The 22,500-nt window shown below is 53.4% G+C and overlaps 3 non-coding genes across 3 annotated transcripts in view; all 3 read left to right on the top strand.

Moving 5' to 3' along the window:
- Positions 1-18,467: 18,467 nt before the first annotated feature.
- On the top strand, positions 18,468-20,306 carry LOC145654641 (18S ribosomal RNA). Its single transcript, XR_014120848.1, has one exon. It is a non-coding gene; the product is annotated as an 18S ribosomal RNA (ribosomal RNA).
- Positions 20,307-21,188: 882 nt separating this feature from the next.
- On the top strand, positions 21,189-21,342 carry LOC145654661 (5.8S ribosomal RNA). Its single transcript, XR_014120867.1, has one exon. It is a non-coding gene; the product is annotated as a 5.8S ribosomal RNA (ribosomal RNA).
- A 616-nt stretch (positions 21,343-21,958) lies between these two features.
- Positions 21,959-22,500, top strand: part of LOC145654659 (28S ribosomal RNA) — a 4,149-nt gene continuing 3,607 nt past the window's right edge. Inside the window, exon 1 of the ribosomal RNA XR_014120866.1 lies at positions 21,959-22,500. This exon is cut by the window's right edge and continues 3,607 nt beyond it. This is a non-coding gene — a ribosomal RNA (28S ribosomal RNA).

The following is a 22,500-nucleotide window of genomic DNA, read 5'->3' as shown; positions in this document are numbered from 1 at the left end:
GTATGATTTAAAGGCACAAAGTGATTGAAGTGTGCCCAGGCCCAGAGCTACTTTGCTGTGCATGACTGTGTTTGACCTCTTGGCTCTGGAAGTCTATTTCTAGGCTTATATAAAGGGTCAAACTTCTTGAAGTGTGCCCAGGCCCAGAGCTACTTTGCTGGGCATGACTGTGTTTCACCTCTTGGGCCTGGAAGTCTGGTAGTAGTAGTATGATTTAAAGGCACAAAGTGATTGAAGTGTGCCCAGGCCCAGAGCTACTTTGCTGGGCATGAATGTGTTTGACCTCTTGGGCCTGGAAGTCTGGTGGTAGTAGTAGTATGATTTAAAGGCACAAAGTGATTGAAGTGTGCCCAGGCCCAGAGCTACTTTGCTGTGCATGACTGTGTTTGAACTCTTGGGCCTGGAAGTCTATTTCTAGGCTTATATAAAGGGTCAAACTTCTTGAAGTGTGCCCAGGCCCAGAGCTACTTTGCTGGGCATGACTGTGTTTCACCTCTTGGGCCTGGAAGTCTGGTAGTAGTAGTATGATTTAAAGGCACAAAGTGATTGAAGTGTGCCCAGGCCCAGAGCTACTTTGCTGGGCATGAATGTGTTTGACCTCTTGGGCCTGGAAGTCTGGTGGTAGTAGTAGTATGATTTAAAGGTACAAAGTGAATGAAGTGTGCCCAGGCCCAGAGCTACTTTGCTGTGCATGACTGTGTTTGAACTCTTGGGCCTGGAAGTCTATTTCTAGGCTTATATAAAGGGTCAAACATCTTGAAGTGTGCCCAGGCCCAGAGCTACTTTGCTGGGCATGACTGTGTTTGACCTCTTGGGCCTGGAAGTCTATTTCTAGGCTTATATAAAGGGTCAAACTTCTTGAAGTGTGCCCAGGCCCAGAGCTACTTTGCTGGGCATGACTGTGTTTGACCTCTTGGGTCTGGAAGTCTGGTAGTAGTAGTAGTATGATTTAAAGGCACAAAGTGATTGAAGTGTGCCCAGGCCCAGAGCTACTTTGCTGGGCATGACTGTGTTTGACCTCTTGGCTCTGGAAGTCTATTTCTAGGCTTATATAAAGGGTCAAACATCTTGAAGTGTGCCCAGGCCCAGAGCTACTTTGCTGGGCATGAATGTGTTTGAACTCTTGGGCCTGGAAGTCTGGTGGTAGTAGTAGTATGATTTAAAGGCACAAAGTGATTGAAGTGTGCCCAGGCCCAGAGCTACTTTGCTGTGCATGACTGTGGTTGACCTCTTGGCCCTGGAAGTCTGGTGGTGGTAGTAGTAGTATGATTTAAAGGCACAAAGTGAATGAAGTGTGCCCAGGCCCAGAGCTACTTTGCTGGGCATGACTGTGTTTGACCTCTTGGGCCTGGAAGTCTGGTAGTAGTAGTATGATTTAAAGGCACAAAGTGATTGAAGTGTGCCCAGGCCCAGAGCTACTTTGCTGGGCATGAATGTGTTTGACCTCTTGGGCCTGGAAGTCTGGTGGTAGTAGTAGTATGATTTAAAGGTACAAAGTGAATGAAGTGTGCCCAGGCCCAGAGCTACTTTGCTGGGCATGACTGTGTTTGACCTCTTGGGCCTGGAAGTCTGGTGGTAGTAGTAGTATGATTTAAAGGCACAAAGTGATTGAAGTGTGCCCAGGCCCAGAGCTACTTTGCTGGGCATGACTGTGTTTGACCTCTTGGGCCTGGAAGTCTGGTAGTAGTAGTATGATTTAAAGGTACAAAGTGAATGAAGTGTGCCCAGGCCCAGAGCTACTTTGCTGGGCATGACTGTGTTTGACGTCTTGGGCCTGGAAGTCTGGTAGTAGTAGTATGATTTAAAGGTACAAAGTGAATGAAGTGTGCCCAGGCCCAGAGCTACTTTGCTGGGCATGACTGTGTTTGACCTCTTGGCTCTGGAAGTCTATTTCTAGGCTTATATAAAGGGTCAAACATCTTGAAGTGTGCCCAGGCCCAGAGCTACTTTGCTGGGCATGACTGTGTTTGACCTCTTGGGTCTGGAAGTCTGGTAGTAGTAGTAGTATGATTTAAAGGCACAAAGTGATTGAAGTGTGCCCAGGCCCAGAGCTACTTTGCTGTGCATGACTGTGTTTGACCTCTTGGCTCTGGAAGTCTATTTCTAGGCTTATATAAAGGGTCAAACTTCTTGAAGTGTGCCCAGGCCCAGAGCTACTTTGCTGGGCATGACTGTGTTTCACCTCTTGGGCCTGGAAGTCTGGTAGTAGTAGTATGATTTAAAGGCACAAAGTGATTGAAGTGTGCCCAGGCCCAGAGCTACTTTGCTGGGCATGAATGTGTTTGACCTCTTGGGCCTGGAAGTCTGGTGGTAGTAGTAGTATGATTTAAAGGTACAAAGTGAATGAAGTGTGCCCAGGCCCAGAGCTACTTTGCTGTGCATGACTGTGTTTGAACTCTTGGGCCTGGAAGTCTATTTCTAGGCTTATATAAAGGGTCAAACATCTTGAAGTGTGCCCAGGCCCAGAGCTACTTTGCTGGGCATGACTGTGGTTGACCTCTTGGCCCTGGAAGTCTGGTGGTAGTAGTAGTATGATTTAAAGGCACAAAGTGAATGAAGTGTGCCCAGGCCCAGAGCTACTTTGCTGGGCATGAATGTGTTTGAACTCTTGGGCCTGGAAGTCTGGTAGTAGTAGTATGATTTAAAGGCACAAAGTGAATGAAGTGTGCCCAGGCCCAGAGCTACTTTGCTGTGCATGACTGTGTTTGACCTCTTGGCTCTGGAAGTCTATTTCTAGGCTTATATAAAGGGTCAAACTTCTTGAAGTGTGCCCAGGCCCAGAGCTACTTTGCTGTGTATGACTGTGTGACCTCTTGGCCCTGGAATTCTGGTGGTAGTAGTAGTAGTATGATTTAAAGGCACAAAGTGAATGAAGTGTGCCCAGGCCCAGAGCTACTTTGCTGGGCATGACTGTGTTTGACGTCTTGGGCCTGGAAGTCTGGTAGTAGTAGTAGTAGTAGTAGTAGTAGTAGTAGTAGTAGTATGATTTAAAGGTACAAAGTGAATGAAGTGTGCCCAGGCCCAGAGCTACTTTGCTGGGCATGACTGTGTTTGACCTCTTGGGCCTGGAAGTCTATTTCTAGGCTTATATAAAGGGTCAAACTTCTTGAAGTGTGCCCAGGCCCAGAGCTACTTTGCTGGGCATGACTGTGTTTGACCTCTTGGGTCTGGAAGTCTGGTAGTAGTAGTAGTAGTATGATTTAAAGGCACAAAGTGATTGAAGTGTGCCCAGGCCCAGAGCTACTTTGCTGTGCATGACTGTGTTTGACCTCTTGGCTCTGGAAGTCTATTTCTAGGCTTATATAAAGGGTCAAACTTCTTGAAGTGTGCCCAGGCCCAGAGCTACTTTGCTGTGTATGACTGTGTGACCTCTTGGCCCTGGAATTCTGGTGGTAGTAGTAGTATGATTTAAAGGCACAAAGTGAATGAAGTGTGCCCAGGCCCAGAGCTACTTTGCTGGGCATGACTGTGTTTGACCTCTTGGGCCTGGAAGTCTGGTAGTAGTAGTATGATTTAAAGGCACAAAGTGATTGAAGTGTGCCCAGGCCCAGAGCTACTTTGCTGGGCATGAATGTGTTTGAACTCTTGGGCCTGGAAGTCTGGTGGTAGTAGTAGTATGATTTAAAGGCACAAAGTGATTGAAGTGTGCCCAGGCCCAGAGCTACTTTGCTGGGCATGACTGTGTGACCTCTTGGGCCTGGAAGTCAGGTTGTAGTATTATTAAAAAAAAAAAGGGTCAAACTGCATGGTCCGCCCAGGCCCAGAGCTACTTTGCTGGGTATGATTCTGTGACCTCTTGGGTCTGGAAATGTGGTACTTTGAATGATTAAAAGAGTGAAACGGTCTGAAGTGTGCGCAGGTGTAAAGCAACCTTGCTAGGCATGAAGGTGTGACATCCAGGGCCTGGAAGTCTGGTGGTAGTAGTAGTATGATTTAAAGGCACAAAGTGATTGAAGTGTGCCCAGGCCCAGAGCTACTTTGCTGTGCATGACTGTGGTTGACCTCTTGGCCCTGGAAGTCTGGTGGTAGTAGTAGTATGATTTAAAGGCACAAAGTGATTGAAGTGTGCCCAGGCCCAGAGCTACTTTGCTGGGCATGACTGTGTTTGACCTCTTGGGCCTGGAAGTCTGGTAGTAGTAGTATGATTTAAAGGTACAAAGTGAATGAAGTGTGCCCAGGCCCAGAGCTACTTTGCTGGGCATGACTGTGTTTGACGTCTTGGGCCTGGAAGTCTGGTAGTAGTAGTATGATTTAAAGGTACAAAGTGAATGAAGTGTGCCCAGGCCCAGAGCTACTTTGCTGGGCATGACTGTGTTTGACCTCTTGGGCCTGGAAGTCTATTTCTAGGCTTATATAAAGGGTCAAACTTCTTGAAGTGTGCCCAGGCCCAGAGCTACTTTGCTGGGCATGACTGTGTTTGACCTCTTGGGTCTGGAAGTCTGGTAGTAGTAGTAGTATGATTTAAAGGCACAAAGTGATTGAAGTGTGCCCAGGCCCAGAGCTACTTTGCTGGGCATGACTGTGTTTGACCTCTTGGCTCTGGAAGTCTATTTCTAGGCTTATATAAAGGGTCAAACTTCTTGAAGTGTGCCCAGGCCCAGAGCTACTTTGCTGGGCATGACTGTGTTTCACCTCTTGGGCCTGGAAGTCTGGTAGTAGTAGTATGATTTAAAGGCACAAAGTGATTGAAGTGTGCCCAGGCCCAGAGCTACTTTGCTGGGCATGAATGTGTTTGACCTCTTGGGCCTGGAAGTCTGGTGGTAGTAGTAGTATGATTTAAAGGTACAAAGTGAATGAAGTGTGCCCAGGCCCAGAGCTACTTTGCTGTGCATGACTGTGTTTGAACTCTTGGGCCTGGAAGTCTATTTCTAGGCTTATATAAAGGGTCAAACATCTTGAAGTGTGCCCAGGCCCAGAGCTACTTTGCTGGGCATGACTGTGTTTGACCTCTTGGGCCTGGAAGTCTATTTCTAGGCTTATATAAAGGGTCAAACTTCTTGAAGTGTGCCCAGGCCCAGAGCTACTTTGCTGGGCATGACTGTGTTTGACCTCTTGGGTCTGGAAGTCTGGTAGTAGTAGTAGTATGATTTAAAGGCACAAAGTGATTGAAGTGTGCCCAGGCCCAGAGCTACTTTGCTGGGCATGACTGTGTTTGACCTCTTGGCTCTGGAAGTCTATTTCTAGGCTTATATAAAGGGTCAAACATCTTGAAGTGTGCCCAGGCCCAGAGCTACTTTGCTGGGCATGAATGTGTTTGAACTCTTGGGCCTGGAAGTCTGGTGGTAGTAGTAGTATGATTTAAAGGCACAAAGTGATTGAAGTGTGCCCAGGCCCAGAGCTACTTTGCTGTGCATGACTGTGGTTGACCTCTTGGCCCTGGAAGTCTGGTGGTGGTAGTAGTAGTATGATTTAAAGGCACAAAGTGAATGAAGTGTGCCCAGGCCCAGAGCTACTTTGCTGGGCATGACTGTGTTTGACCTCTTGGGCCTGGAAGTCTGGTAGTAGTAGTATGATTTAAAGGCACAAAGTGATTGAAGTGTGCCCAGGCCCAGAGCTACTTTGCTGGGCATGAATGTGTTTGACCTCTTGGGCCTGGAAGTCTGGTGGTAGTAGTAGTATGATTTAAAGGTACAAAGTGAATGAAGTGTGCCCAGGCCCAGAGCTACTTTGCTGGGCATGACTGTGTTTGACCTCTTGGGCCTGGAAGTCTGGTGGTAGTAGTAGTATGATTTAAAGGCACAAAGTGATTGAAGTGTGCCCAGGCCCAGAGCTACTTTGCTGGGCATGACTGTGTTTGACCTCTTGGGCCTGGAAGTCTGGTAGTAGTAGTATGATTTAAAGGTACAAAGTGAATGAAGTGTGCCCAGGCCCAGAGCTACTTTGCTGGGCATGACTGTGTTTGACGTCTTGGGCCTGGAAGTCTGGTAGTAGTAGTATGATTTAAAGGTACAAAGTGAATGAAGTGTGCCCAGGCCCAGAGCTACTTTGCTGGGCATGACTGTGTTTGACCTCTTGGCTCTGGAAGTCTATTTCTAGGCTTATATAAAGGGTCAAACATCTTGAAGTGTGCCCAGGCCCAGAGCTACTTTGCTGGGCATGACTGTGTTTGACCTCTTGGGTCTGGAAGTCTGGTAGTAGTAGTAGTATGATTTAAAGGCACAAAGTGATTGAAGTGTGCCCAGGCCCAGAGCTACTTTGCTGTGCATGACTGTGTTTGACCTCTTGGCTCTGGAAGTCTATTTCTAGGCTTATATAAAGGGTCAAACTTCTTGAAGTGTGCCCAGGCCCAGAGCTACTTTGCTGGGCATGACTGTGTTTCACCTCTTGGGCCTGGAAGTCTGGTAGTAGTAGTATGATTTAAAGGCACAAAGTGATTGAAGTGTGCCCAGGCCCAGAGCTACTTTGCTGGGCATGAATGTGTTTGACCTCTTGGGCCTGGAAGTCTGGTGGTAGTAGTAGTATGATTTAAAGGTACAAAGTGAATGAAGTGTGCCCAGGCCCAGAGCTACTTTGCTGTGCATGACTGTGTTTGAACTCTTGGGCCTGGAAGTCTATTTCTAGGCTTATATAAAGGGTCAAACATCTTGAAGTGTGCCCAGGCCCAGAGCTACTTTGCTGGGCATGACTGTGGTTGACCTCTTGGCCCTGGAAGTCTGGTGGTAGTAGTAGTATGATTTAAAGGCACAAAGTGAATGAAGTGTGCCCAGGCCCAGAGCTACTTTGCTGGGCATGAATGTGTTTGAACTCTTGGGCCTGGAAGTCTGGTAGTAGTAGTATGATTTAAAGGCACAAAGTGAATGAAGTGTGCCCAGGCCCAGAGCTACTTTGCTGTGCATGACTGTGTTTGACCTCTTGGCTCTGGAAGTCTATTTCTAGGCTTATATAAAGGGTCAAACTTCTTGAAGTGTGCCCAGGCCCAGAGCTACTTTGCTGTGTATGACTGTGTGACCTCTTGGCCCTGGAATTCTGGTGGTAGTAGTAGTAGTATGATTTAAAGGCACAAAGTGAATGAAGTGTGCCCAGGCCCAGAGCTACTTTGCTGGGCATGACTGTGTTTGACGTCTTGGGCCTGGAAGTCTGGTAGTAGTAGTAGTAGTAGTAGTAGTAGTAGTAGTAGTAGTATGATTTAAAGGTACAAAGTGAATGAAGTGTGCCCAGGCCCAGAGCTACTTTGCTGGGCATGACTGTGTTTGACCTCTTGGGCCTGGAAGTCTATTTCTAGGCTTATATAAAGGGTCAAACTTCTTGAAGTGTGCCCAGGCCCAGAGCTACTTTGCTGGGCATGACTGTGTTTGACCTCTTGGGTCTGGAAGTCTGGTAGTAGTAGTAGTAGTATGATTTAAAGGCACAAAGTGATTGAAGTGTGCCCAGGCCCAGAGCTACTTTGCTGTGCATGACTGTGTTTGACCTCTTGGCTCTGGAAGTCTATTTCTAGGCTTATATAAAGGGTCAAACTTCTTGAAGTGTGCCCAGGCCCAGAGCTACTTTGCTGTGTATGACTGTGTGACCTCTTGGCCCTGGAATTCTGGTGGTAGTAGTAGTATGATTTAAAGGCACAAAGTGAATGAAGTGTGCCCAGGCCCAGAGCTACTTTGCTGGGCATGACTGTGTTTGACCTCTTGGGCCTGGAAGTCTGGTAGTAGTAGTATGATTTAAAGGCACAAAGTGATTGAAGTGTGCCCAGGCCCAGAGCTACTTTGCTGGGCATGAATGTGTTTGAACTCTTGGGCCTGGAAGTCTGGTGGTAGTAGTAGTATGATTTAAAGGCACAAAGTGATTGAAGTGTGCCCAGGCCCAGAGCTACTTTGCTGGGCATGACTGTGTGACCTCTTGGGCCTGGAAGTCAGGTTGTAGTATTATTAAAAAAAAAAAGGGTCAAACTGCATGGTCCGCCCAGGCCCAGAGCTACTTTGCTGGGTATGATTCTGTGACCTCTTGGGTCTGGAAATGTGGTACTTTGAATGATTAAAAGAGTGAAACGGTCTGAAGTGTGCGCAGGTGTAAAGCAACCTTGCTAGGCATGAAGGTGTGACATCCAGGGCCTGGAAGTCTGGTGGTAGTAGTAGTATGATTTAAAGGCACAAAGTGATTGAAGTGTGCCCAGGCCCAGAGCTACTTTGCTGTGCATGACTGTGGTTGACCTCTTGGCCCTGGAAGTCTGGTGGTAGTAGTAGTATGATTTAAAGGCACAAAGTGATTGAAGTGTGCCCAGGCCCAGAGCTACTTTGCTGGGCATGACTGTGTTTGACCTCTTGGGCCTGGAAGTCTGGTAGTAGTAGTATGATTTAAAGGTACAAAGTGAATGAAGTGTGCCCAGGCCCAGAGCTACTTTGCTGGGCATGACTGTGTTTGACGTCTTGGGCCTGGAAGTCTGGTAGTAGTAGTATGATTTAAAGGTACAAAGTGAATGAAGTGTGCCCAGGCCCAGAGCTACTTTGCTGGGCATGACTGTGTTTGACCTCTTGGGCCTGGAAGTCTATTTCTAGGCTTATATAAAGGGTCAAACTTCTTGAAGTGTGCCCAGGCCCAGAGCTACTTTGCTGGGCATGACTGTGTTTGACCTCTTGGGTCTGGAAGTCTGGTAGTAGTAGTAGTATGATTTAAAGGCACAAAGTGATTGAAGTGTGCCCAGGCCCAGAGCTACTTTGCTGGGCATGACTGTGTTTGACCTCTTGGCTCTGGAAGTCTATTTCTAGGCTTATATAAAGGGTCAAACTTCTTGAAGTGTGCCCAGGCCCAGAGCTACTTTGCTGGGCATGACTGTGTTTCACCTCTTGGGCCTGGAAGTCTGGTAGTAGTAGTATGATTTAAAGGCACAAAGTGATTGAAGTGTGCCCAGGCCCAGAGCTACTTTGCTGGGCATGAATGTGTTTGACCTCTTGGGCCTGGAAGTCTGGTGGTAGTAGTAGTATGATTTAAAGGTACAAAGTGAATGAAGTGTGCCCAGGCCCAGAGCTACTTTGCTGTGCATGACTGTGTTTGAACTCTTGGGCCTGGAAGTCTATTTCTAGGCTTATATAAAGGGTCAAACATCTTGAAGTGTGCCCAGGCCCAGAGCTACTTTGCTGGGCATGACTGTGTTTGACCTCTTGGGCCTGGAAGTCTATTTCTAGGCTTATATAAAGGGTCAAACTTCTTGAAGTGTGCCCAGGCCCAGAGCTACTTTGCTGGGCATGACTGTGTTTGACCTCTTGGGTCTGGAAGTCTGGTAGTAGTAGTAGTATGATTTAAAGGCACAAAGTGATTGAAGTGTGCCCAGGCCCAGAGCTACTTTGCTGGGCATGACTGTGTTTGACCTCTTGGCTCTGGAAGTCTATTTCTAGGCTTATATAAAGGGTCAAACATCTTGAAGTGTGCCCAGGCCCAGAGCTACTTTGCTGGGCATGAATGTGTTTGAACTCTTGGGCCTGGAAGTCTGGTGGTAGTAGTAGTATGATTTAAAGGCACAAAGTGATTGAAGTGTGCCCAGGCCCAGAGCTACTTTGCTGTGCATGACTGTGGTTGACCTCTTGGCCCTGGAAGTCTGGTGGTGGTAGTAGTAGTATGATTTAAAGGCACAAAGTGAATGAAGTGTGCCCAGGCCCAGAGCTACTTTGCTGGGCATGACTGTGTTTGACCTCTTGGGCCTGGAAGTCTGGTAGTAGTAGTATGATTTAAAGGCACAAAGTGATTGAAGTGTGCCCAGGCCCAGAGCTACTTTGCTGGGCATGAATGTGTTTGACCTCTTGGGCCTGGAAGTCTGGTGGTAGTAGTAGTATGATTTAAAGGTACAAAGTGAATGAAGTGTGCCCAGGCCCAGAGCTACTTTGCTGGGCATGACTGTGTTTGACCTCTTGGGCCTGGAAGTCTGGTGGTAGTAGTAGTATGATTTAAAGGCACAAAGTGATTGAAGTGTGCCCAGGCCCAGAGCTACTTTGCTGGGCATGACTGTGTTTGACCTCTTGGGCCTGGAAGTCTGGTAGTAGTAGTATGATTTAAAGGTACAAAGTGAATGAAGTGTGCCCAGGCCCAGAGCTACTTTGCTGGGCATGACTGTGTTTGACGTCTTGGGCCTGGAAGTCTGGTAGTAGTAGTATGATTTAAAGGTACAAAGTGAATGAAGTGTGCCCAGGCCCAGAGCTACTTTGCTGGGCATGACTGTGTTTGACCTCTTGGCTCTGGAAGTCTATTTCTAGGCTTATATAAAGGGTCAAACATCTTGAAGTGTGCCCAGGCCCAGAGCTACTTTGCTGGGCATGACTGTGTTTGACCTCTTGGGTCTGGAAGTCTGGTAGTAGTAGTAGTATGATTTAAAGGCACAAAGTGATTGAAGTGTGCCCAGGCCCAGAGCTACTTTGCTGTGCATGACTGTGTTTGACCTCTTGGCTCTGGAAGTCTATTTCTAGGCTTATATAAAGGGTCAAACTTCTTGAAGTGTGCCCAGGCCCAGAGCTACTTTGCTGGGCATGACTGTGTTTCACCTCTTGGGCCTGGAAGTCTGGTAGTAGTAGTATGATTTAAAGGCACAAAGTGATTGAAGTGTGCCCAGGCCCAGAGCTACTTTGCTGGGCATGAATGTGTTTGACCTCTTGGGCCTGGAAGTCTGGTGGTAGTAGTAGTATGATTTAAAGGTACAAAGTGAATGAAGTGTGCCCAGGCCCAGAGCTACTTTGCTGTGCATGACTGTGTTTGAACTCTTGGGCCTGGAAGTCTATTTCTAGGCTTATATAAAGGGTCAAACATCTTGAAGTGTGCCCAGGCCCAGAGCTACTTTGCTGGGCATGACTGTGGTTGACCTCTTGGCCCTGGAAGTCTGGTGGTAGTAGTAGTATGATTTAAAGGCACAAAGTGAATGAAGTGTGCCCAGGCCCAGAGCTACTTTGCTGGGCATGAATGTGTTTGAACTCTTGGGCCTGGAAGTCTGGTAGTAGTAGTATGATTTAAAGGCACAAAGTGAATGAAGTGTGCCCAGGCCCAGAGCTACTTTGCTGTGCATGACTGTGTTTGACCTCTTGGCTCTGGAAGTCTATTTCTAGGCTTATATAAAGGGTCAAACTTCTTGAAGTGTGCCCAGGCCCAGAGCTACTTTGCTGTGTATGACTGTGTGACCTCTTGGCCCTGGAATTCTGGTGGTAGTAGTAGTAGTATGATTTAAAGGCACAAAGTGAATGAAGTGTGCCCAGGCCCAGAGCTACTTTGCTGGGCATGACTGTGTTTGACGTCTTGGGCCTGGAAGTCTGGTAGTAGTAGTAGTAGTAGTAGTAGTAGTAGTAGTAGTAGTATGATTTAAAGGTACAAAGTGAATGAAGTGTGCCCAGGCCCAGAGCTACTTTGCTGGGCATGACTGTGTTTGACCTCTTGGGCCTGGAAGTCTATTTCTAGGCTTATATAAAGGGTCAAACTTCTTGAAGTGTGCCCAGGCCCAGAGCTACTTTGCTGGGCATGACTGTGTTTGACCTCTTGGGTCTGGAAGTCTGGTAGTAGTAGTAGTAGTATGATTTAAAGGCACAAAGTGATTGAAGTGTGCCCAGGCCCAGAGCTACTTTGCTGTGCATGACTGTGTTTGACCTCTTGGCTCTGGAAGTCTATTTCTAGGCTTATATAAAGGGTCAAACTTCTTGAAGTGTGCCCAGGCCCAGAGCTACTTTGCTGTGTATGACTGTGTGACCTCTTGGCCCTGGAATTCTGGTGGTAGTAGTAGTATGATTTAAAGGCACAAAGTGAATGAAGTGTGCCCAGGCCCAGAGCTACTTTGCTGGGCATGACTGTGTTTGACCTCTTGGGCCTGGAAGTCTATTTCTAGGCTTATATAAAGGGTCAAACTTCTTGAAGTGTGCCCAGGCCCAGAGCTACTTTGCTGTGTATGACTGTGTGACCTCTTGGCCCTGGAATTCTGGTGGTAGTAGTAGTATGATTTAAAGGCACAAAGTGAATGAAGTGTGCCCAGGCCCAGAGCTACTTTGCTGGGCATGACTGTGTTTGACCTCTTGGGCCTGGAAGTCTGGTAGTAGTAGTATGATTTAAAGGCACAAAGTGATTGAAGTGTGCCCAGGCCCAGAGCTACTTTGCTGGGCATGAATGTGTTTGACCTCTTGGGCCTGGAAGTCTGGTGGTAGTAGTAGTATGATTTAAAGGTACAAAGTGAATGAAGTGTGCCCAGGCCCAGAGCTACTTTGCTGGGCATGACTGTGTTTGACCTCTTGGGCCTGGAAGTCTGGTGGTAGTAGTAGTATGATTTAAAGGTACAAAGTGAATGAAGTGTGCCCAGGCCCAGAGCCAGGCCTGGGCAGCAGGGGGCGCTCCTGGCCATGCCCAGCGAGTTTCGTGCGAATCGGACCTGGTCCGGAAGAGATACGAAGGGAAAACTCATTACTCGTCGGGGTGGCACATCCAGGCTCTCGACCCTCCCAAAGCGTCCGACCAGGGTGCACCCTGCCGGGCATGGTTAGCCGCCAGCCCCCTTCCTGGAGGTCTGGTTGGCACGGGGTTTTGATTTTTCGGTTTCATATCTCTGGGCTCCTTGGGAGCAGAAAGTCGGTTGAGGGCCCTTTGGAAAGAGCCGGGGCTGCCGTTTAACGCTGTCCAAGCGGCAGGCGAAGCGCACCCACCGTTTTTACGCTATGATTTTTTAAAACCGCCGGGGCGGCAAACACAGGGCCGGTCGGGTTTGAAGACGAATATCTCTTCGGCCCTTGGGAGGAGAGAAGCAGCGCGGGTCACCTTTGAACGCGCTCGCTGCCAGGAACGTCTGGCGTAAAAGTTTCGTGGGAATCGGACGTTCCTAGGCTGAGAAGCGAGCGCCCGCCCTCGGGCGGTCGGGGGCCCCTTTCTCATTCCCCGTCTGGGCTAAAAATACGAGGTCAGACCCGATGGACTCGGGAGACTGGAGAGTACCAGGGAGACCCTGGAAGCAGGCGACCCGACCCACGCTTCGCTGTCTCCTCGGCCCTCGGGAGTAGAAGCGCGGGGACGGTGGCGTGGGCAGCAGGGGGCGCTCCTGGCCATGCCCAGCGAGTTTCGTGCGAATCGGACCTGGTCCGGAAGAGATACGAAGGGAAAACTCATTACTCGTCGGGGTGGCACATCCAGGCTCTCGACCCTCCCAAAGCGTCCGACCAGGGTGCACCCTGCCGGGCATGGTTAGCCGCCAGCCCCCTTCCTGGAGGTCTGGTTGGCACGGGGTTTTGATTTTTCGGTTTCATATCTCTGGGCTCCTTGGGAGCAGAAAGTCGGTTGAGGGCCCTTTGGAAAGAGCCGGGGCTGCCGTTTAACGCTGTCCAAGCGGCAGGCGAAGCGCACCCACCGTTTTTACGCTATGATTTTTTAAAACCGCCGGGGCGGCAAACACAGGGCCGGTCGGGTTTGAAGACGAATATCTCTTCGGCCCTTGGGAGGAGAGAAGCAGCGCGGGTCACCTTTGAACGCGCTCGCTGCCAGGAACGTCTGGCGTAAAAGTTTCGTGGGAATCGGACGTTCCTAGGCTGAGAAGCGAGCGCCCGCCCTCGGGCGGTCGGGGGCCCCTTTCTCATTCCCCGTCTGGGCTAAAAATACGAGGTCGGACCCGATGGACTCGGGAGACTGGAGAGTACCAGGGAGACCCTGGAAGCAGGCGACCCGACCCACGCTTCGCTGTCTCCTCGGCCCTCGGGAGTAGAAGCGCGGGGACGGTGGCGTGGGCAGCAGGGGGCGCTCCTGGCCATGCCCAGCGAGTTTCGTGCGAATCGGACCTGGTCCGGAAGAGATACGAAGGGAAAACTCATTACTCGTCGGGGTGGCACATCCAGGCTCTCGACCCTCCCAAAGCGTCCGACCAGGGTGCACCCTGCCGGGCATGGTTAGCCGCCAGCCCCCTTCCTGGAGGTCTGGTTGGCACGGGGTTTTGATTTATCGGTTTCATATCTCTGGGCTCCTTGGGAGCAGAAAGTCGGTTGAGGGCCCTTTGGAAAGAGCCGGGGCTGCCGTTTAACGCTGTCCAAGCGGCAGGCGAAGCGCACCCACCGTTTTTACGCTATGATTTTTTAAAACCGCCGGGGCGGCAAACACAGGGCCGGTCGGGTTTGAAGACGAATATCTCTTCGGCCCTTGGGAGGAGAGAAGCAGCGCGGGTCACCTTTGAACGCGCTCGCTGCCAGGAACGTCTGGCGTAAAAGTTTCGTGGGAATCGGACGTTCCTAGGCTGAGAAGCGAGCGCCCGCCCTCGGGCGGTCGGGGGCCCCTTTCTCATTCCCCGTCTGGGCTAAAAATACGAGGTCGGACCCGATGGACTCGGGAGACTGGAGAGTACCAGGGAGACCCTGGAAGCAGGCGACCCGACCCACGCTTCGCTGTCTCCTCGGCCCTCGGGAGTAGAAGCGCGGGGACGGTGGCGTGGGCAGCAGGGGGCGCTCCTGGCCATGCCCAGCGAGTTTCGTGCGAATCGGACCTGGTCCGGAAGAGATACGAAGGGAAAACTCATTACTCGTCGGGGTGGCACATCCAGGCTCTCGACCCTCCCAAAGCGTCCGACCAGGGTGCACCCTGCCGGGCATGGTTAGCCGCCAGCCCCCTTCCTGGAGGTCTGGTTGGCACGGGGTTTTGATTTATCGGTTTCATATCTCTGGGCTCCTTGGGAGCAGAAAGTCGGTTGAGGGCCCTTTGGAAAGAGCCGGGGCTGCCGTTTAACGCTGTCCAAGCGGCAGGCGAAGCGCACCCACCGTTTTTACGCTATGATTTTTTAAAACCGCCGGGGCGGCAAACACAGGGCCGGTCGGGTTTGAAGACGAATATCTCTTCGGCCCTTGGGAGGAGAGAAGCAGCGCGGGTCACCTTTGAACGCGCTCGCTGCCAGGAACGTCTGGCGTAAAAGTTTCGTGGGAATCGGACGTTCCTAGGCTGAGAAGCGAGCGCCCGCCCTCGGGCGGTCGGGGGCCCCTTTCTCATTCCCCGTCTGGGCTAAAAATACGAGGTCGGACCCGATGGACTCGGGAGACTGGAGAGTACCAGGGAGACCCTGGAAGCAGGCGACCCGACCCACGCTTCGCTGTCTCCTCGGCCCTCGGGAGTAGAAGCGCGGGGACGGTGGCGTGGGCAGCAGGGGGCGCTCCTGGCCATGCCCAGCGAGTTTCGTGCGAATCGGACCTGGTCCGGAAGAGATACGAAGGGAAAACTCATTACTCGTCGGGGTGGCACATCCAGGCTCTCGACCCTCCCAAAGCGTCCGACCAGGGTGCACCCTGCCGGGCATGGTTAGCCGCCAGCCCCCTTCCTGGAGGTCTGGTTGGCACGGGGTTTTGATTTTTCGGTTTCATATCTCTGGGCTCCTTGGGAGCAGAAAGTCGGTTGAGGGCCCTTTGGAAAGAGCCGGGGCTGCCGTTTAACGCTGTCCAAGCGGCAGGCGAAGCGCACCCACCGTTTTTACGATATGATTTTTTAAAACCGCCGGGGCGGCAAAACACAGGGCCGGTCGGGTTTGAAGACGAATATCTCTTCGGCCTTGGGAGGAGAGAAGCAGCGCGGGTCACCTTTGAACGCGCTCGCTGCCAGGAACGTCTGCGTAAAGTTTCGTGGGAATCGGACGTTCCTAGCTGAGAAGCGAGCGCCCGCCTCGGGCGGTCGGGGGCCCCTTTCTCATTCCCCGTCTGGGCTAAAAATACGAGGTCGGACCCGATGGACTCGGGAGACTGGAGAGTACCAGGGAGACCCTGGAAGCAGGCGACCCGAACCCACGCTTCGCTGTCTCCTCGGCCCTCGGGAGTAGAAGCGCGGGGACGGTGGCGTGGGCAGCAGGGGGCGCTCCTGGCCATGCCCAGCGAGTTTCGTGCGAATCGGACCTGGTCCGGAAGAGATACGAAGGGAAAACTCATTAACTCGCGGGGTGGCACATCCAGGCTCTCGACCTCCCAAAGCGTCCGACCAGGGTGCACCCTGCCCGGGCATGGTTAGCCGCCAGCCCCCTTCCTGGAGGTCTGGTTGGCACGGGGTTTTGATTTATCGGTTTCATATCCTCTGGGCTCCTTGGGAGCAGAAAGTCGGTTGAGGCCCTTTGGAAAGAGCCGGGGCTGCCGTTTAACGCTGTCCAAGCGGCAGGCGAAGCGCACCCACCGTTTTTACGCTATGATTTTTTAAAACCGCCGGGGCGGCAAACACAGGGCCGGTCGGGTTTGAAGACGAATATTCTCTTCGGCCCTTGGGAGGAGAGAAGCAGCGCGGTCACCTTTGAACGCGCTCGCTGCCAGGAACGTCTGGCGTAAAAGTTTCGTGGGAATCGGACGTTCCTAGGCTGAGAAGCGAGCGCCCGCCCTCGGGCGGTCGGGGGCCCCTTTCTCATTCCCCGTCTGGGCTAAAAATACGAGGTCGGACCCATGACTCGGGAGACTGGAGAGTACCAGGGAGACCCTGGAAGCAGGCGACACCGACCCACGCTTCGCTGTCTCCTCGGCCCTCGGGAGTAGAAGCGCGGGGACGGTGGCGTGGGCAGCAGGGGGCGCTCCTGGCCATGCCCAGCGAGTTTCGTGCGAATCGGACCTGGTCCGGAGAGATACGAAGGGAAAACTCATTACTCGTCGGGGTGGCACATCCAGCTCTCGACCCTCCCGAAGTGTCCGACCAGGGTGCACCCTGCCGGGCTAAGAGAACAGCCAGGTGAACCCTGGAGGTTCCGAACTCCAGACCCCTGGACCCGACGGCTCAGTCCGCCTCAGGTGCACTACAGAGGTCCTCGGGCTGTCCCTGAGTGCATTAAAACGGAAATCAGAATTACTCCCCGGGTGGCACTTCCAGGCTCTCGACCCTCCCAAAGTGTCCGACCAGGGTGCACCCTGCTGGGCATGGTTAGCCGCCAGCCCCCTTCCTGGAGGTCTGGTTGGCACGGGGTTTTGCAAATAGGTCCCGTCGGGTATATGGGAGAGCAAAGAGAATCAATGGGGTCCAAGCACTAAATTCATCCAGTGGCGTTCTCTGGAAGCCCAAGGGGAGTCCTGAGGGGTGTTCGGCCGGCAAGGGGAGCTCTCCCTCGGACACATGATCAAACGCCTGTCCCCTACCGGAAAGTGGTGTGCTCTGGATGCCCCCCCCCCCCCCCATCCCCCGAGGGGGGTGCTTATCCCGCGAGGGGAGCCCTCCTCGGGTTAAGTGAACCATCATGCCGATTCCCCTATGGAAGTGGGCACATCCAGGCACACAGTCTGCTTTGCTCTCCCCGACCCGAGTGCGTCTGTTGGGCTGAGTGTACGCCCAGGCAACTGGATCCAATGGCTCAGTCCGCCGCAGCGTGCTTCGACGATGGGTCGTACAGCCATGCCACCAGGGTGGGCGTGTTTGTAAATGTACCAGTGGATTCTCGTCGGCCTGCCACATCCATGGTATCGACCCACCAGGCCTGTCCGACCAGGGGTTGACCCTGGACGGGCACGGTCTGTGGTTTGGCCCTTGTCCTAGATGAAATCGGGCACGGGGTTTTCTGGCCAGGTACCATCGGGTTACTGGGAGAGCGGCTTCGGTCTCCAGGTGAGACCAATGGTGAAGCAGCACGAGGCAATGGAGAGCATGCAAAGCGATGGGGAAGCCATGCACGGCAATGGCCACGAAAAAAAAAAAAAAATCACCACGGAAGGAACGTGAAGAACAAGGAGGAGTGTAGTGACACTGCCCAAAGCTGCCCGGTGTTGCAGGGGTCTATTGGTGTGTTGCTTCCTTGTTTGGTAGAGTGGAGTACCAGACCCGCCAGGGGTAGGCAAACCATTCCCCCTACGGTAAGTGAGGAGCCAGCCATTTGACGAGCGGGTGTCCACGTGTACGGGTGCGAGCGCTATCCCCCCACACGGGGTTAGGCCACGGCCTTAGGTGGACGTCTGCCGACCAGCCCCGGCTGATCCAGAACTTCTGATGTGGAGAGCGGTTTTGACAGATCCTCCCTGGTTCTAGCGGGTCAAGCCTCTGATGGGGGGTGGGGGTTATTTGTAACCCATCCCAGAACTCTCTGGGGGAGACTCAGACGGCCAGTCTGTCTACTCAGTTGTCCTATACTGGTGTCTGTGGTTTGGGAGGAAGGGAGTGCCCTGCTTTGTTGGCCTCCTCTTCAAAACTACCTGGGCCCACGAATCACTCTTCTTGGTTACATCACGAAACGTAGGTTGAGCGAGGCTAGGGGGGAGGGAATTCGACGAGGTCTTTCCCTTGTCCCCCCACCAGCGGCCCACGAAAATCAAAACGGCGTGAAGAGAGGGAACGCCGAAAGCACCTGGAGTCGGCCGTCCGCACCTCCGGAGGAGGTGGACGGGGTACGGTGCGGGCATGACCGGATGGGACAGCTTTGCATCAAGGTGAGAGGTCGGCGTCCGAAGGCCAGAGGGCGGTGCGCGAGCACGTTTACACTGGCCGCGGAAGCTGTCCTGGGTAGCCCTGTATGGCGTCTGGACCTGACGGCGCACGCACTTACAACCCGCTGCTTCCTAGCCCCCGGAAGGGGAGGCGGATGTCACTCGTGGTTCATCCCAGACCACGGTGCAAACTACCTGGTTGATCCTGCCAGTAACATATGCTTGTCTCAAAGATTAAGCCATGCAGGTCTAAGTGCACACGGCCGGTACAGTGAAACTGCGAATGGCTCATTAAATCAGTTATGGTTCCTTTGATCGCTCCACACGTTACTCGGATAACTGTGGTAATTCTAGAGCTAATACATGCAAACGAGCGCTGACCCTTCGGGGGATGCGTGCATTTATCAGACCCAAAACCCATCCGGGGGGCTCGGGCCCCCCGGCCGCTTTGGTGACTCTAGATAACCTCGGGCCGATCGCGCGCCCTCCGCGGCGGCGACGTCTCATTCGAATGTCTGCCCTATCAACTTTCGATGGTACCATAGTCGGCTACCATGGTGACCACGGGTAACGGGGAATCAGGGTTCGATTCCGGAGAGGGAGCCTGAGAAACGGCTACCACATCCAAGGAAGGCAGCAGGCGCGCAAATTACCCATTCCCGACACGGGGAGGTAGTGACGAAAAATAACGATACAGGTCTCTTTCGAGGCCCTGTAATCGGAATGAGCGTATCCTAAACCCATGGGTGAGGACCCATTGGAGGGCAAGTCTGGTGCCAGCAGCCGCGGTAATTCCAGCTCCAATAGCGTATATTAAAGTTGCTGCAGTTAAAAAGCTCGTAGTTGGATGTCGGGAGTGGGCTGGCGGTCCGCCGCGAGGCGTGCCACCGCCTGTCTCAGACCCTGTCTCCCGGTGCCCCCCGGATGCCCTTGGCTGGGTGTCCGGACGGGGCTCGGAGCGTTTACTTTGAAAAAATTAGAGTGTTCAAAGCGGGCCCGCTTCTCGCCTGAATACCTGAGCTAGGAATAATGGAATAGGACTCCGGTTCTATTTTGTGGGTTTCCTGAACCAGGGCCATGATTAAGAGGGACGGCCGGGGGCATTCGTATTGCGCCGCTAGAGGTGAAATTCTTGGACCGGCGCAAGACGGACGAAAGCGAAAGCATTTGCCAAGAATGTTTTCATTAATCAAGAACGAAAGTCGGAGGTTCGAAGACGATCAGATACCGTCGTAGTTCCGACCGTAAACTATGCCGACCCGCGATCCGGCGGCGTTATTCCCATGACCCGCCGGGCAGCGTGAGGGAAACCACGAGTCTGTGGGTTCCGGGGGGAGTATGGTTGCAAAGCTGAAACTTAAAGGAATTGACGGAAGGGCACCACCAGGAGTGGAGCCTGCGGCTTAATTTGACTCAACACGGGAAACCTCACCCGGCCCGGACACGGAAAGGATTGACAGATTGATAGCTCTTTCTCGATTCTGTGGGTGGTGGTGCATGGCCGTTCTTAGTTGGTGGAGCGATTTGTCTGGTTAATTCCGATAACGAACGAGACTCCGGCATGCTAAATAGTTACGCGGCCCTCCGCGGTCGGCGTCAAACTTCTTAGAGGGACAAGTGGCGTTCAGCCACGCGAGATGGAGCAATAACAGGTCTGTGATGCCCTTAGATGTCCGGGGCTGCACGCGCGCCACAATGGTTGGATCAGCGTGTGCCTACCCTACACCGAGAGGTGCGGGTAATCCGCTGAACCCCATTCGTGATGGGGACTGGGGATTGCAATTATTCCCCATGAACGAGGAATTCCCAGTAAGCGCGGGTCATAAGCTCGCGTTGATTAAGTCCCTGCCCTTTGTACACACCGCCCGTCGCTACTACCGATCGGATGGTTTAGTGAGGTCCTCGGATCGGCCCCGCCGGGGCTCCTCGCGGGCCTTGGCGGAGCGCCGAGAAGTCGATCAAACTTGACTATCTAGAGGAAGTAAAAGTCGTAACAAGGTTTTCGTAGGTGAACCTGCGAAAGGATCATTAACGGGTAACGCTGTCCGGCGTGCCTCCTCTCCCGACCCCCTCGACTTCGCCGTCCCCCCGCGTCGGGGCCCAGGGTCGAAAGGGTCTTCGGGGTTGCTGTTACACGTGGTCGCTTGCAGGTCAGGCTGGACAGAAGGCATAAAGGAGGAGCCTAGTCCCTCCCACCCCTTCCTCGTCCTCCGCCTCTTCCTCCGCGTCGTCCTTCAGCACCCCCCCCCCGCAGGCCCCGGTATTCTCTGGGTTCCAGCGCGAGAGACGCGTCGTTCAAAAAACTCGGCGTCCCCGCTCGTCGGGCGAAGGCCGGTTTCCCCTCACCTTGCCGGCAGGAGAAGCGCCTGCGAGTCGAGCGGGTCGTACGGGTCCGTCCCGCGCCCTCCCTCTCGCTCGCACGGCCGCTGCCTCCGTCCACCGCGAGGGGTTTTCCTATTTTGTTGTCCTTGTCATTCATCCCCGTCCCCTTGCTCGCTGACGAGCGGACTTTCCGGGGGGGGTTGCGAGCGCTGCTCCTCGTGGGGCAGGCCATGGCCCTTCCTGTGTTCGTCCGCCCACCGGCGTCCTGGGGCGTGGTGGTGGTGGGTGGCGCAGCCGGTTCCCCTGCTTCTCTCTCTCAGAAAGGAGTCTCAGGGGGACCCCCGGCAGGTACCTAGGGCTTGGCCCACGCTACGTGAGTTCCACCCCTTTCGAGGGGTCGGACGGGGCGGGCGCGGAGGGCCGCGGTTCAAAGACTGACTCGTCTGCCACGTGGGGCGTGTGGGCAAAGCGCAACCCCGCGCCCGTTTCAACACTCGCAGACGGGGGCGCCTGACCGGTTGGTGAAACCTTTTAAACCTGTCTTTGTAGTCGTGGTGAAAGACCTAAACTGAGCCTGAAATAAAAGAGTACAACTCTTAGCGGTGGATCACTTGGCTCGTGCGTCGATGAAGAACGCAGCCAGCTGCGAGAACTAATGTGAATTGCAGGACACATTGATCATCGACATTTCGAACGCACATTGCGGCCCCGGGTCCATCCCGGGGCTACGCCTGTCTGAGGGTCGCTATTCCTATCTGTCGGACCTGCCTTCTCAGGCGGGACCGCGGTTGGAGGTTCGTAGGTGGGGGGGTGCCCCCTGGCCTCCGTCTTCCTAAAAGCAGACGGTTCCCGGTCGCTGTCTCGGTGAGATCCGGTCGGTGGGTTCGCTGCGGTTGAGTGCCCGTTCTCCGTGCACAAGCTTCTCCTCCCCCGCTTCGGTTCGTTTCGGTTCGTTTCGGCTCCGCTCCTGGCCTGGCCAGGAACGTGGTCCCCTGCGCCCGAGAAAGAAGCGAGCGTGGCTGCCGGTGGGTTCTCTCCGCTTTGGCTGCCCACGTTTTCGCTTCTTTTCTCACCCCCTGCGCAGGCGGATCACGGAAAGGTGTCTGTTCTGTTCCGTTACGTGCGCGAGCGGAGGGAGGTTGTTGTTACATGCGTTCCCCCCCCCCCCTCCCCCGGTGGGGGGGGTGGGGGGGTCGGGGTTCGGGTGGCTCTGCCTCTGGCGTTTTCCTTACGGGCCGACCTGTCCGTGGCACGTCCGTGACGTCCGACCTGTGTCCTCGTTAGCCCGGGTGAAAAGGGACTCGTCCCCTAACCCGGCGGTGTTCACGCTTCTGGGCAACCCTCCAGAGCGAACTCGGGAGCGACCTCAGATCAGACGAGACAACCCGCTGAATTTAAGCATATTACTAAGCGGAGGAAAAGAAACTAACAAGGATTCCCTCAGTAGCGGCGAGCGAAGAGGGAAGAGCCCAGCGCTGAATCCCCCGTCCGGGTGCGGGCGAGGGGAATTGTGGCGTATGGAAGTCTTGTTTTCTTCCTGGCGCGGGCCGGGGGCCTGAGTCCTTCTGATGGAGGCTCAGCCCGTGGACGGTGTGAGGCCGGTAAATGGCCCCAGCCCCGCCAGGGTAGCGGTCTTCTCGGAGTCGGGTTGCTTGGGAATGCAGCCCAAAGTGGGTGGTAAACTCCATCTAAGGCTAAATACCGGCACGAGACCGATAGCGAACAAGTACCGTAAGGGAAAGTTGAAAAGAACTTTGAAGAGAGAGTTCAACAGGGCGTGAAACCGTTAAGAGGTAAACGGGTGGGGTCCGCACAGTCTGCCCGGGGGATTCAACCCGGCGGTGAGGCCGTCCCTGTCGCGCGAGTGTGCTCCGCTTCCAAACCCCCGGCGTTCCCCTTCGGG

Source organism: Electrophorus electricus, unplaced genomic scaffold, assembly GCF_041902795.1.
Source record: "Electrophorus electricus isolate QZ-2024a unplaced genomic scaffold, ASM4190279v1 Scaffold142, whole genome shotgun sequence".
Taxonomy (NCBI): Eukaryota; Metazoa; Chordata; class Actinopteri; order Gymnotiformes; family Gymnotidae; genus Electrophorus; species Electrophorus electricus.
This window is presented reverse-complemented; position numbering and strand designations above follow the sequence as displayed.